A 12,631-nucleotide genomic window follows, 5' to 3' on the forward strand; every position below is an offset into this window, starting at 1 on the left:
TCAGTGGTGGGAAAGTTGCTCTAGAAGGTACTGCGAGATAGGATCTATTTATATTTAGAAAATAATGAGCTTATCCGTGACAAGCAACATGGTTTGGCGAAGGCGAGTTCGTGCCTTACCAACGTAATAGAGTTGTTCGAGGAAGTGACCAAGTTAATAGATGAAAGAAGTGCTGTTAATGTTATATACATGGACTTTAGTAAGATATTTGATAAGGTTCCCCATGATAGACTAATGGAGAAATTGAAGTTATATGGTGTGCAGAGTGTTCTAGCGAGGTTGATAAAGAACTGGCTGAGAAACAGACGACAGAGAGTAGTAATTGAAGGGAGTTTCTCAAAATGGAGAAAGGTGACCAGTGGTGTTCCACAGGGGTCAGTATTGGAGCCATTGTTGTTTGTAATATATAGAAATGATCTGGAAGAGGGCACTGTTGGCATGGTCAGCAAGTTTGCAAATGACACGAAGATTGGTGGAGTAGCAGAAAGCACAAGGGACTGTCAGAGAATGCAGGAGGATATAGATAGACTGGAGAGTCGAGCGGAAAAGTGGCAGATGGCTTTCAATCCAGACAAATGTAAGGTGATCTATTTAGGCAAGTCAAATTCTAGAGTGAATTATACAATAAATGGAAGAGCCTTGGGAAAAGTTGATGAACAGAGAGATCTGGGAGTGCAGGTCCATTTTACCCTGAAGGTTGCTGCACAGGTGGATAGAGTGGTCAAGAACGCATATGGTATGGTTGCCTTCATTGGACGGGGTACGGAGAAGTGGCAAGTCATGTTGACATTGTACAAGACATTGGTTCGGCCGTATTTAGAATACTGTGTACAGTTCTGATCGCCACTTTAGCAAAAAGATGTGGACGCTTTGGAGAGGTTGCAAAGGTTTACGAGGATGCTGCCTGGTATGGAAGGTGCTAGCTATGAAGAAAGGATGAGTAGGTTAGAAAAAGGAGATTGAGGGGGAACCTGATTGAGGTTTACAAAATCATGAAGGGTATAGACAAGGTGGATAGAGACAAGCTTTTTTCCCAGGGTGAAGGATTCAGTAACGAGAGGTCAGGGTTTCAAGGTGAGAGGTGGAAAGTTTATAGGAGATACACTCGGCAAGTACTTCACACAGAGGTTGGTGGGCATTTGGAACGCGTTGCCAGCAGAGGTGGAAGAGGCAGGCATGACAGATTCATTTAAGATGCATTTGAATAAATGCATGAGTAGATGGGGAACATGCGGGTGCTTAGGAATTGACCGACATTTTCGACAGTAGATTTGATCGGCTGAAGCTTGGATGGCCGAAGGGCCTATTCCTGGGCTGTAAATTTTCTTTGTTCTTTGTACTCACGCACACACACACCCGATAAACAAAATCTCGGCAATTTCAAGTTGAAAGAACTTTGCCCAGATATTAGTGTAACTCATGACAAAAATAAAAATTGAGAGATTGTCCAAAATGTTATTCTGCTTCTGAAGATCTTCTACTCGCACAAGCTGCTAGCAATGGGATTTCATCCTGGAACAGTTGGATTTGGCTGACTTCCCTTTGCATTAGGCAGTGAGGAGATTCCAATGAATTCTGGTCAGCGATAGCCCAAAGAGTAGCACGAATGCTCAGTGGTTAGCACCGCTGCTTCACAGCACCAGGAACTTGGGTTTGATTCCTGCCTCGGCGACTATCTGCGTGGAGTTTGCACATTCTCTCCTGTCTGTGTGAGCTTCTAATGGGTGCTCCAGTTTCCTCCTACAGTTCAATGCTGTGCAGGTTAGGTGGATTGATCATTCTAAATTGTCCACAGTTTTCAGGGATTTTTAGTTTCGCTACATTAGTCAGGGGTAAATGTAGGGGAACGGGTCTGGGAAGGTTATTCATTGGAAGGTTGGTATGTATGTGTTGCGCTGAAGGGCCTGTTTCCGCACTGCAGGAATTGTATAAAAACAAGAATGGTAACGATGACTGTAGATTTTTGTTTTAGCTCGCACACATTGCTGTGATGAGGAACAATGAAGGAGAGAGAATGCAATAGGCCATTCCTTCTCAGGCAGATTACATTTTCTCCCTCTCTGAGCTGAATCACACAGTAATGTGATCCTTTCACAAACTGCACCATGTGAGGTCGACTTGTATATTGTCCAAACTATGTCTCCATCACATTCCCTGTTCCATGTGGTGCATCATTGCTGCTGTCATACACAGAGCATACAATGTAGCAGAAAATGGTCTTGGTTGATTTGAAGATATGTTTATATGTCACTGCATCATTCAAAAATAAAATGTTTCATGTATTCAGAATACCTGTGTTAAAATAAATGCATTTTTTAAACAAATACAGAAATTGCTGGAAAAGCTAGCCAGGTCTGTCAGCATCCAGATACCTTTTACATGCTGTAGTTGTACCAGTCTCCACCACTTCCTCTGGCAGCTCATTCCATATGTACACTAACCTCTGTGTGAAAAGGTGTCACTGAGACCTCACAAAAACCTTTCCCCTCTCACTTTCAACTAATGCCCTCTAGTTTTGAACGCCCCTAACCTGGGAGAAAACCCGGACTACTCACTCTATCCATGACCATTCTGATTTTATGAACCTTTACTGCTGCGAAATGTGACTCCAATCAACACAAATAGCTGTGTTTTCAGTCATCCTGGGCCTAAATTCTGAAATTCAATACTGACACCTCTTCCTTCTCCATCAGGTCACAGTTCTAAATCCATTTAATCAGTTTGTTCAGATGTATTATGAGGCACTTCTGTGGGATTTACACCAAGACCTTTGCGTATGGAGGTGTTTATGCCCATCAGCATGTTATGACATGCTGCAACATACCTCTGCAACAGATGGGACTTGAATCCAGACCTTCGAGTCCATTGCTATGAACACTACCACACGAGTTCAGGAATTAGAATCAAAGCCAGAGTTCTGGCTCAGGGGCAGAGACAAGACCCAAGACACTACCATACCCAGATTTTGAGTCATATTTTAGTGCCCACTTTCAGCTCGGTGAGGATTTATTATAATCAGGTTACCATTACTGAACTACACAAAACACTTTGTATTGTTAAATAAATGCAGAATATTTGTCTCAACTGTAGGATATTGAGTGCACGTGCTGTGCTATCGAAATTAACTATGAACGTCTTTAATCGTTATTATCTGTAGTATGCAATATTAGGGAAAACATCCTACAGGCACAAACTGCACAATGAAGGGTCTCGAATAGATATTTATTACTGATCACCAGTAGAGACAGAGAAAGGCCATAATTTCTGGCCCCAAAACACCGATCAGTATTACTCAACTCTGACGTGTGACCTCCCTCTTCCTAAAACCATGAAATGATACCAGGCCGCTGATTACTGTCGAGCCTCTCCTCCCCACTGACTGCATCTGCAATCTGTCCCTCCTCCCCCAAACGACACAAGGCAAACCAAGCTCAGGGTCTTTGTGAAAATCAAGGCTGGAGTATGCAGGCCTCCTGGAGTTGGGGAGAGACTTTTAAAATTAAATGGGGAAGGTGAGGAGGTACTAATATCACACACTGGGCTGAGTAGTGGCAGATGGAGTTTAGTTTGAATTAATGCAAAGTATTGGATTTGGCAAATCAGACAAGAGTAGGATCTATACAATTAAAAGCAGGGCCTTTGGCAGTGTTGTAGGACAGAGACCTAGACTGTCAGGTATAATTCTTTAAAAATTTGCATCTCATATAGATAGTGTGGTTAAGAAGGTGTTTAACACACGTATCTTCATTGGTCAGACCTTTGAGTATCGGAATTGGGACGTCATGCAATACTGTGTCCAGTCTGGTTTCCCTGCCCGCTCATTCCATAGGCACACCACCCTCTGGGTGAAAGAGCTACCCCTCAGGTCACTTCTAAATGTTCTCCTCTCACCTTATGCCTATGTCCTCTGCTTTTGGTCAACCCACCCCCCCACACCCCCCCCCCACCCTCAGTAAAGGACTTGACTATTCACTTTGATATTATTGACCTTGACATTATTAAGCTGGAGGGGATTGAGAAGAGATTAACCTGGATTTGTTTGGAATGGAGGGATTGAGCAAAAAGGAGAGGCTGGGAAGGCTGGTACGTTTTTCACTGGAGAGTATGAGATTAAGAGGTAACTTTACAGAAGTTTATAAAATCATGAGGGGTACAGATAAGCTGAAGGGCTGATGTCTTTTCCCTAGAGTGGGGGGATTCCAGTCTGGGAGGTAGAGTAATGTGTGCAGAAAAAGATTTACAAAAGTCATGTGAGGCAATTATTTTAGACAGAAGATGGCTTGTGCGTGGAATGAACTTCCAGAGGAAGTGGTGAAAGCAGGGACAGTTACAACGTTTAAACGACATTTAGATCAGTACATGGATAAGACATCAGTTTGGATGGTACTGTGAGCAGCTGCCCTCTCCCTCCCCTTCTCCGAATGAATCCCTGTTGGTTTTCACCCTCTGCCAATGCCTTTGCAGTGGCGTGTGGTGGCCAGCAGAGGTTGGCATTGCATCACTTTAAACACCACGGAGACTGCCAGACCTGCCTCACACAGAGACACACAAAGCAATTGTTAGGACACGGCGTGAAGCACATCTCGTAACTTAAACTAAAAATGAAGAAATGCTCAATTCACCTCATAAAATATAAAGAATATGAGTGGCAGAGAAATCCCAAATTCCACTGATTAAATAAAAACATCAATTTTTTTTTAACTCTGAAAGTGAACATTTTACATCAACTATTCACAACTCTGAGACCCCTTTCTCAATACGGCTTATTAACTGCCTCCAGCTCTATGGCAATATACTGTTTCAATAAGCTGCTTATTGAAATTGCATTAGCTTAATTTTAAAACTACACAGCAGCTGTTGTTTGCAATGTCTTCTTCCAGCTATAGATCTCCCTGGGTCATCTTCTTTATTTTTACTGCGGATATGTTTCGTATGAAAAGGTACCTTTGATGGTGAGTGTTTCCTAATCTCTTGGATCTGTGTTGATGGCATTTACTCTGTCTGCAATTTTCAAAATGCCTGCATTTTTAATATGCACAACATTGTATTATCTCATTGGTGTGATTTTCGAAAAACAATAAACTCAAACTTGATTTGGTTTTAGTATCCTGGGGCATAATTTAAACTGATTGTTAAAATTTGAATTGTTGTCCAAAGAGCAACCACTCAGAGATCTATTTCCCAGCCAAGTGTGACATATTTTGAGTTGTTGTTGACACTCTGGGTCTGCCATCCTTTCATACCACAGGTGCTTGGCAGCTCTCAGTTCAGAACAACATTCACTCTCTCTTAAAGGTACAGTACACACTTTCAACTTCGCATTAATACCCTGTTTTCAATGATGACAGGTGGAGTCTATCCAGATTTCTCTTGCTACGTGGTTTATCCATATTTCATTCACTCTGTGTCATGTGTTTCAGGACTTTTGTTGTTCCATTGACAGCATGTCATTATTCGACTATGTCCCTGGGAATATAGCAATAGACAATAGACAATAGGTACAGGAGTAGGCCATTCTGCCCTTCGAGCCTGCACCACCATTCAATATGATCATGGCTGATCATCCTTAATCAGAATCCTGTTCATGCCTTTTCTCCATCACCCTTAATTCCACTATCTTTGAGAGCTCTATCCAACTCTTTCTTAAATTGATCCAGAGACTGGGCCTCCACTGCCCTCTGGGGCAGAGCATTCCACACAGCCACCACTTTCTGAGTAAAGAAGCTTCTCCTCATCTCTGTCCTAAATGGTCTACCCCGTAGTTTTAAGCTGTGTCCTCTGGTTTGGCACTTACTGATCAGTGGAAACATGTTTCCTGCCTCCAGAGTGTCCAATCCTTTAATAATCTTCTATGTCTCAAACAGATACCCTCTCAGTGTTCTAAACTCAAGGGTATACGAGCCCAGTCGCTCCAGTCTTTCAGTGTAAGATAATCCTGCCATTCCAGGAATTGAAGGTGTGAACCTACGCTGCACTCCCTCAATAGCCAGAATGTCATTCCTCAAATTTGGAGACCAGAACTGCACACAGTACTCCAGGTGTGGTCTCACCAGGGCACTGAACAGCTGCAGAAGAACCTCTTTGCTTCCATACTCATCCCTCTTTTTATGAAGACCAGCATATTATTAGCCTTCTTCACTACCTGCTGTACCTGCATGCTTACCTTCATTGACTGGTGTACAAGAACACCCAGATCCCTTTGTACTGCCCCTTTACCTAAATTGATTCCATTTAGGTAGTAATCTGCCTTCCTGTTCTTGCCACCAAAGTGGATAACCATACATTTATCCACATTAAACTGCATCTGCCATGCATCTGACCATTCATCTAACCTGTCCAGGTCACCCTGTAATCTCATAACATCCTCCTCACATTTCACCCTGCCACCCAGCTTAGTATCGTCAGCAAATTTGCTAATGATATTACTAATACCATCTTCTATATCATTAACATATATTGTAAAAAGCTGCTGTCCCAGCACTGTTCTCTGCGGTACCCCACTGGTCACTGCCTGCCATTCCGAAATGGAGCCGTTTATCTTTACTCTTTGTTTCCTATCAGCCAACCAACTTTCAATCCAAGTTAGTACTTTGCCCCCAATACCATGTGCCCTAATTTTGCTCACTAACCTCCTATGTGGGACTTTATCAAAAGCTTGCTGAAAGTCCAGGTACACTACATCTACTGGATCTCCCTCGTCCATCTTCAGAGTTACATTCTCAAAAAATTCCAGAAGATTAGTCAAGCATGATTTTCCCCTTCATAAATCCATGCTGACTCTCACCTATCCTGTTACTACTATCCAGATGTGTCGTAATTTAATCCTTTATAATAGACTCCAGCATCTTTCCTACCACTGAGGTCAAACTCACTGGTCTATATTTTCCTGCTTTCTCTCTCCCACCTTTCTTAAAAGGTGGTACAACATTAGCCACCCTCCAATCCGCAGGAACTGATCCCGAATCTATCAAAATCTGGAAAATAATCACCAACGCATCCATGATTTCTCGAGCCACCTCCTTCAGTACCTGGGATGTAGACCATCAGGCCCCGGGGACTTATCAGCCTTCAGACTTAACAGTCTCTCCAACACCAATTCCTGGTAAATATAAATACCCTTAAGTGCAGGTCCTTTGGCCACTGTTACCTCCGGGAGATTGCTTTTGTCTTCCCCAGTGAACACAGATCTGAAGTACCAATTCAATTCTTCTGCCATTTCTTTGTCCCCCGTAATATATTGCCTTGCTTCTGTCTTCAAGGGCCCAATTTGAGTCTGAACCATTTTTTTCCCTTTCACATACCTAAAAAACATTTACTATCCTCCTTTATATTTTTGGCCAGTTTACCTTCGTACCTCATTTTTTCTCTGCGTATTTCCTTCTTAGTAATCCTCTGTTGTTCTTGAAAAGCTTCCCAGTCCTCCGTTTTCCCACTTATCTTTGCTATGTTATACTTTTTCTCTTTTAACTTTATATTTTTCTTAACTTCCCTCGTCAGCCACGGCCACACATGGCTCCTCCGAGGATCTTTCTTCCTTTTTGGAATGAACTGATCCTGCATCTTCTGCATTATACCCAGAAATATCTGCAATTGCTCCTCCACTGTCATCCCTGCTCAGGTATTGCACCATTGAACTTTGGCCGGTTCGTCCCTCATAGCTCCATAGTTCCCTTTATTCAACAGAAATATTGTCACTTCCGATTGGACCCTCTCCCTCTCCCTCTCAAATTGCAGATAGAACCTTTTGTATTATGGTCACTACTTCCCAATGGTTCCTTCACTTCGAGGTCCCTGATCAATTCTGGTTCGTTGCACAATACCAGAACCAGAATTGCCTTCTCCCTGGTCGGCTCCAGCACCAGCTGTTTTAAGAATCCATCTCGGAGGCACTCCACAAAGTCTCTTTCTTGAGGTCCAATATCATCCTGATTCTCCCAGTCTACTTGCATGTTGAAATCCCCCATAACAACTGTAGTAACATCTTTGCGACAGGCCAATTTCAGCTCCTGATTCAACTTACATCCGACATCCAGACTACTGTTTGGGGGCCTGTATATAACTTCCAAGAGGGTCTTTTTACGCTTAGAATTTCTCAGCTCTATCCACACTGACTCTACAACCCCTGATTCTAGGTACCCCCGCGCAAGGAACTGAATATCATCCCTTACCAAAATTGCCACCCCACCCCCTCTGCCCGTCAGTCTGTCCTTACGATAGCACGTGTAGCCTTGAATATTCATTTCCCAGACCCTGTCCACTTGAAGCCACTTCTCAGTTATCCCCACAATATGGTATCTGCCAATTTCCAAAAGAGCCTCAAGCTCATCCATCTTATTTCTAATGTATCGTGCATTTATGTATAGTATTTTTAATTTGTTACTGCCCTCACCCTTCCCATCAACTCCTATTTCACTCAACCTTACAGCATGATCCCTTTTTAAGTTTTCTGCCTCATTGATACAGTTGTCTTTCTTGACTTCGCTTGTTCTAACTTTCTCTTCATTTTATTTCTTAAACATCCAGTTTGTCCGCTCCCTCCCCCCCACCCCCGACCCCACCCCAGCTACTTAGTTTAAACGTGGCTGTGTTACAGTGACTTACCTGCCTGCCAAAATGCTGGTCCCTAACCTATTAAGGTACAAACCGTCTCTCTAATCTATGCTTACCACAAAACATACCCCAGTGATCCAAGAAGGTAAATCCTTACTTCCTGCAACAGTTCCCCAGCCACACGTTCAAGTCCATTATCTCCCTGTTCCTGGCCTCACCAGCCCGAGGAACCGGAAGCAAACTGGAGATAACCACCTTGGATGTCCTGCTTTTCAGCCTTCTTCCTAGTTCTCCGAAGTCCCGCTTTACTATGTTCCACCTCTTCTTCCCGACATCATTTGTGCCGACATGTACCACCACCTGTGGCTCTTCACCTTCGTCCTTGAGTATGTCCTGCACTCTGTCTGTGATGTCTTTACCCCTGGCACCAGGAAGGCACCATCCTTACGTCTCGCCTGCTGCCACAAAAGCCCCGGTCCGTTCCTCTCACTATGGAGTCCCCTATTACCACGGCTCTGTGCGATGTCTGACTCTTCCACTCTGCCTCCACGCCAACTTTTGATTGACAGACCTGGCCGCCTCATTGACTGGCAGGGTCATCTGTCTCTCCTGTTTCCAAAAGATTCAACTTATTCCTGACAGGTACTTCCCCGGGGTCTCTTGCACCTGTCTCCTCTCTGCCTTCCTCATCGTCTGCTCTCTTCTGGTATGGTCGGTGTAATAACCTCACTGAAGGTCTTGTCCAGAAAGAACTCGTTCTCTCGGGTGAGCCTAGGGTCCTCGAGTTCTTTCATCAGTGCTGCAATATGCTCTGTCAGTATAGCAGTATTTCACTAGCTCATACTAGTGAGTGTAGCAGGATTTCAGTTCTTTCATGGGGACTGTGATGCTGCGACAATCTCAACGTTTGTAGATGGCACCAATCTTGAACGAATTGTGAAATCTATGGAGGACAGTGTGAAACTCGAACAGGACAATCACATGTTGGTGTAGTTTTCAGGCAGATGGGGATCAATGCAGAGCAGTGTGAGGTGATGCACTTTGATCGGAAGAACATTGAAAGACAATATAACATAGGCTGTACCGTTATAAAGGGAGTGCAGGAACAGATTTTACTGGGTGTATATGAGCACAGATTATTGAAGATGTCAGGACAAGTGAGGAGAGCAGTAACTATCACAGATTAGTTTCAGTATCTGAGCTGTTTACAGGGGGAGGTGTAGGAGGGAGTCTCAGTGCTGCCTTCCTGGGAGGTGGTGGTGACGATGTGTTGTGAGCCCACCCTCCTGCCCACCGAGACCGGGGGGATTCCATTTGTACCAGCTCGACACAAAAGGGAGATGGCATCAGGGCCACGGCTTCTAAGTTGTGCCGGGGGGAAACGGAGCTGCCAATGGGTTTAAAGTGAAATTACCCTTCACTGAACATTGCTCTTTACTCGGTCGGTGGGACGTGGATGTTTCAGAATCTCCACTCGAGGCGTCCAGGTCCTCTCCGGCTCCTACCAGGGTCCTCCCCACCTGGCGGCGGGCGGGGAGGAGGGAAAGGATATCGGGCACTCCACCACCCGGCTTGCCCCTCTCTATCCTATCCCAGGCAGTTTCTCCTAGAATGGGAGAAAGGGAGGGTGGGACTGAGGTGAGAGTGGGTGGCCCTGCTGTTAATTCTGTTATAGGTGGGGGACATGGTGAGGGGTCCGGAGGGATTCAGTCCACAGTTTGGATCCATGCAGTGTTATAGGTGTGGGGAGGGGAGGGTAAAGTGGAGGGAAGAGAGAGAGAGAGATATGGGGGTGGAGGGGAAGGTGCTGCATGCAGTAGTGAGAGTGGTGGAGCATGAGCCTTGTTTGAGGGTCGGTGCTATAGCAGATGTACAGTGAGTGTGAGGGAGCAGAGACAATACAGTGATCCTTACCCGGACAGAGCGGGGAAGTGAGAGAGAGAAGGTGCTGCATCGCAGTGGTGAGAGTGATGGAGCCTTATTCTGGGGAAACACGAACAGATATACAGTGAGTGTGAGAGAGTGGAGAGAATCTGGTGACCCTTATCCTGACAGAGCTGGAAGGTTATTGATGCATTTGCTGTATTGCTGGACATTTCTTCAGACTGCAGATACTGCACTGAGCTGGGTGGTGAGCTCAGACTATGCTCAGTGTGTCTGGTGGTGTGGCCCCCTCTGGGAAGAGAATGGTCCTCCTCTGTACTAGCCCATCTGCTAGAACCTCCGTGCCCCTGTCGACAAACTGTGGTGCATTTGCCCCTTATCTGCAATGGTTGGAATATCCAGGGGCACTTGGGCGATGGTGAGTACCTCCAGCCATGATGAGTGGGAGAATCGGGCTGGCATTGAATGAGAGGGACACCATGGGGTGGGGTGGGTAGTTCATGAGGTGGGTTCGATACGATAGCACCAGGAAACTAGCTCAGCCTCGTGCTGATAATCGCTCTGTCACAGTCAAGGAAAATCAAACAAAGATAAATTATTGTTAGAATCTGCCCAATGAGACATAGATTCTGTTGAAACTAATTCCAGTTACAAAGGTGCAGAACAAATGCTCATCTGACCTCACACCAATATCCCTTTATCCCATCTTTCCTGGGAAGATGGCTCAAGTTACACGATGCTATCCAACTGTCATATCAGCATTCTGAAACCTGGGAACACATCCTTCCATGACACTGTCTCTCAGTCTCCCCCTCTCTGTCTATACCCCAAACCCCTCCCATGTGGTGGTATTTAAAATGATTCCCCTGCCATCTCTCTCTCTGGCAGTGATGTTCACACCCACAGAACCCCCTTGTCTTGGTACAATGGTGATATGGAGCTGTAAATAGGTGGGAGCTGCACATCCTGACACTTCCAGCATGGGCTGCAAGGTTCCCCACATTGGGAAGTGATCTAACACAGTGTTACTGAGCAATGCAGTGGGGTGGTGTACACGGGCCTACATGCTGGGAGGGTAACTGCTCCTGGTTTACAGATAAATTCACGGGTGATCACTGCACAGGTCACTGTGCTGGTCAGACGATCTGGTTGAGGTTTATAGATAATGCACTGCTGTGGTCTGCACAGCTCTCTGTGCTGGACAGATATATGGTCTGAGTTTATAGATCAATGCCCTGATCTGATCTGTGCAGTGCTCCACTCTGGAAAGTTTGCTTGTTTGTATTGACCAGTGCAATGGATGAGTCTGCACAGTGAACAGATATGTCCCTCTGGGTTGATGGTGTCTGGGCTGGTTCTGTGAGGTGGATTGAGAATGTGGTATATCTAACCATTTCAGCTGATCTGGTAATGCCTTTAGTTCCCATTCCTGTGATTGGACCCTCTGTCTCTCACCCCATTAATGTTAGTGTGCCCAGGGACAGTACATCATGTTGGTGGGGTGGGTAGGGGGGGTGAAAGGTGATGGACAGGTCAAGGGGTTCCCCGGAACGTACTGTCCCCGACATTCTATAACTGACATTCCCCGGAGAGTTCTGTCCCTGACATTCTATAACTGACATTCCCCGGAACGTTCTGTCCCCGACATTCTATAACTGATATTCCCCGGAATGTTCTATCCCCGACATTCTATAACTGACATTCCCTGGAACGTTCTGTCCCCGACATTCTATAACTGACATTCCCTGGAACGTTCTGTCTCCAACATTCTATAACTGACATTCCCCGGAAAGTTCTGTCCCTGACATTGTTTGTGAACGGCCGGACGTCAGTGAATTGAACAAACGATAAGATCCCGAGGGAAGAGATCCCGTTTCAGGGAGAAGGAGACACTGTTCCGAAGGTCCCTCAGGCAGTTAAAGGGGTGAATACGTTTTAAATGCATTTACATTTCTACACGACACAGGATCGACCACAATTTAGACCAAAGTACAGGAATTCCCAAACTCCGTTTGTCTTCAGGGAACTGGGAGAGAATCATTCAGGACAGCAACGTTTCCACCCTCCAATTAGGAACTGGGAAGGAGTGACCTGTGTCTGCTCTCGAGTCATCGAATATGTGGGAATGTTCTAGAAACCATCTGTCCTTATGGATGTGTCTCTGTGTGTTTGCGGAGTGAGGGTTTCTTGTGGTTTA

This window comes from Chiloscyllium plagiosum, unplaced genomic scaffold, assembly GCF_037043375.1.
Source record: "Chiloscyllium plagiosum isolate Xiang-an unplaced genomic scaffold, Cpla_swu_hap1 HiC_scaffold_39, whole genome shotgun sequence".
NCBI classification, from domain to species: Eukaryota; Metazoa; Chordata; class Chondrichthyes; order Orectolobiformes; family Hemiscylliidae; genus Chiloscyllium; species Chiloscyllium plagiosum.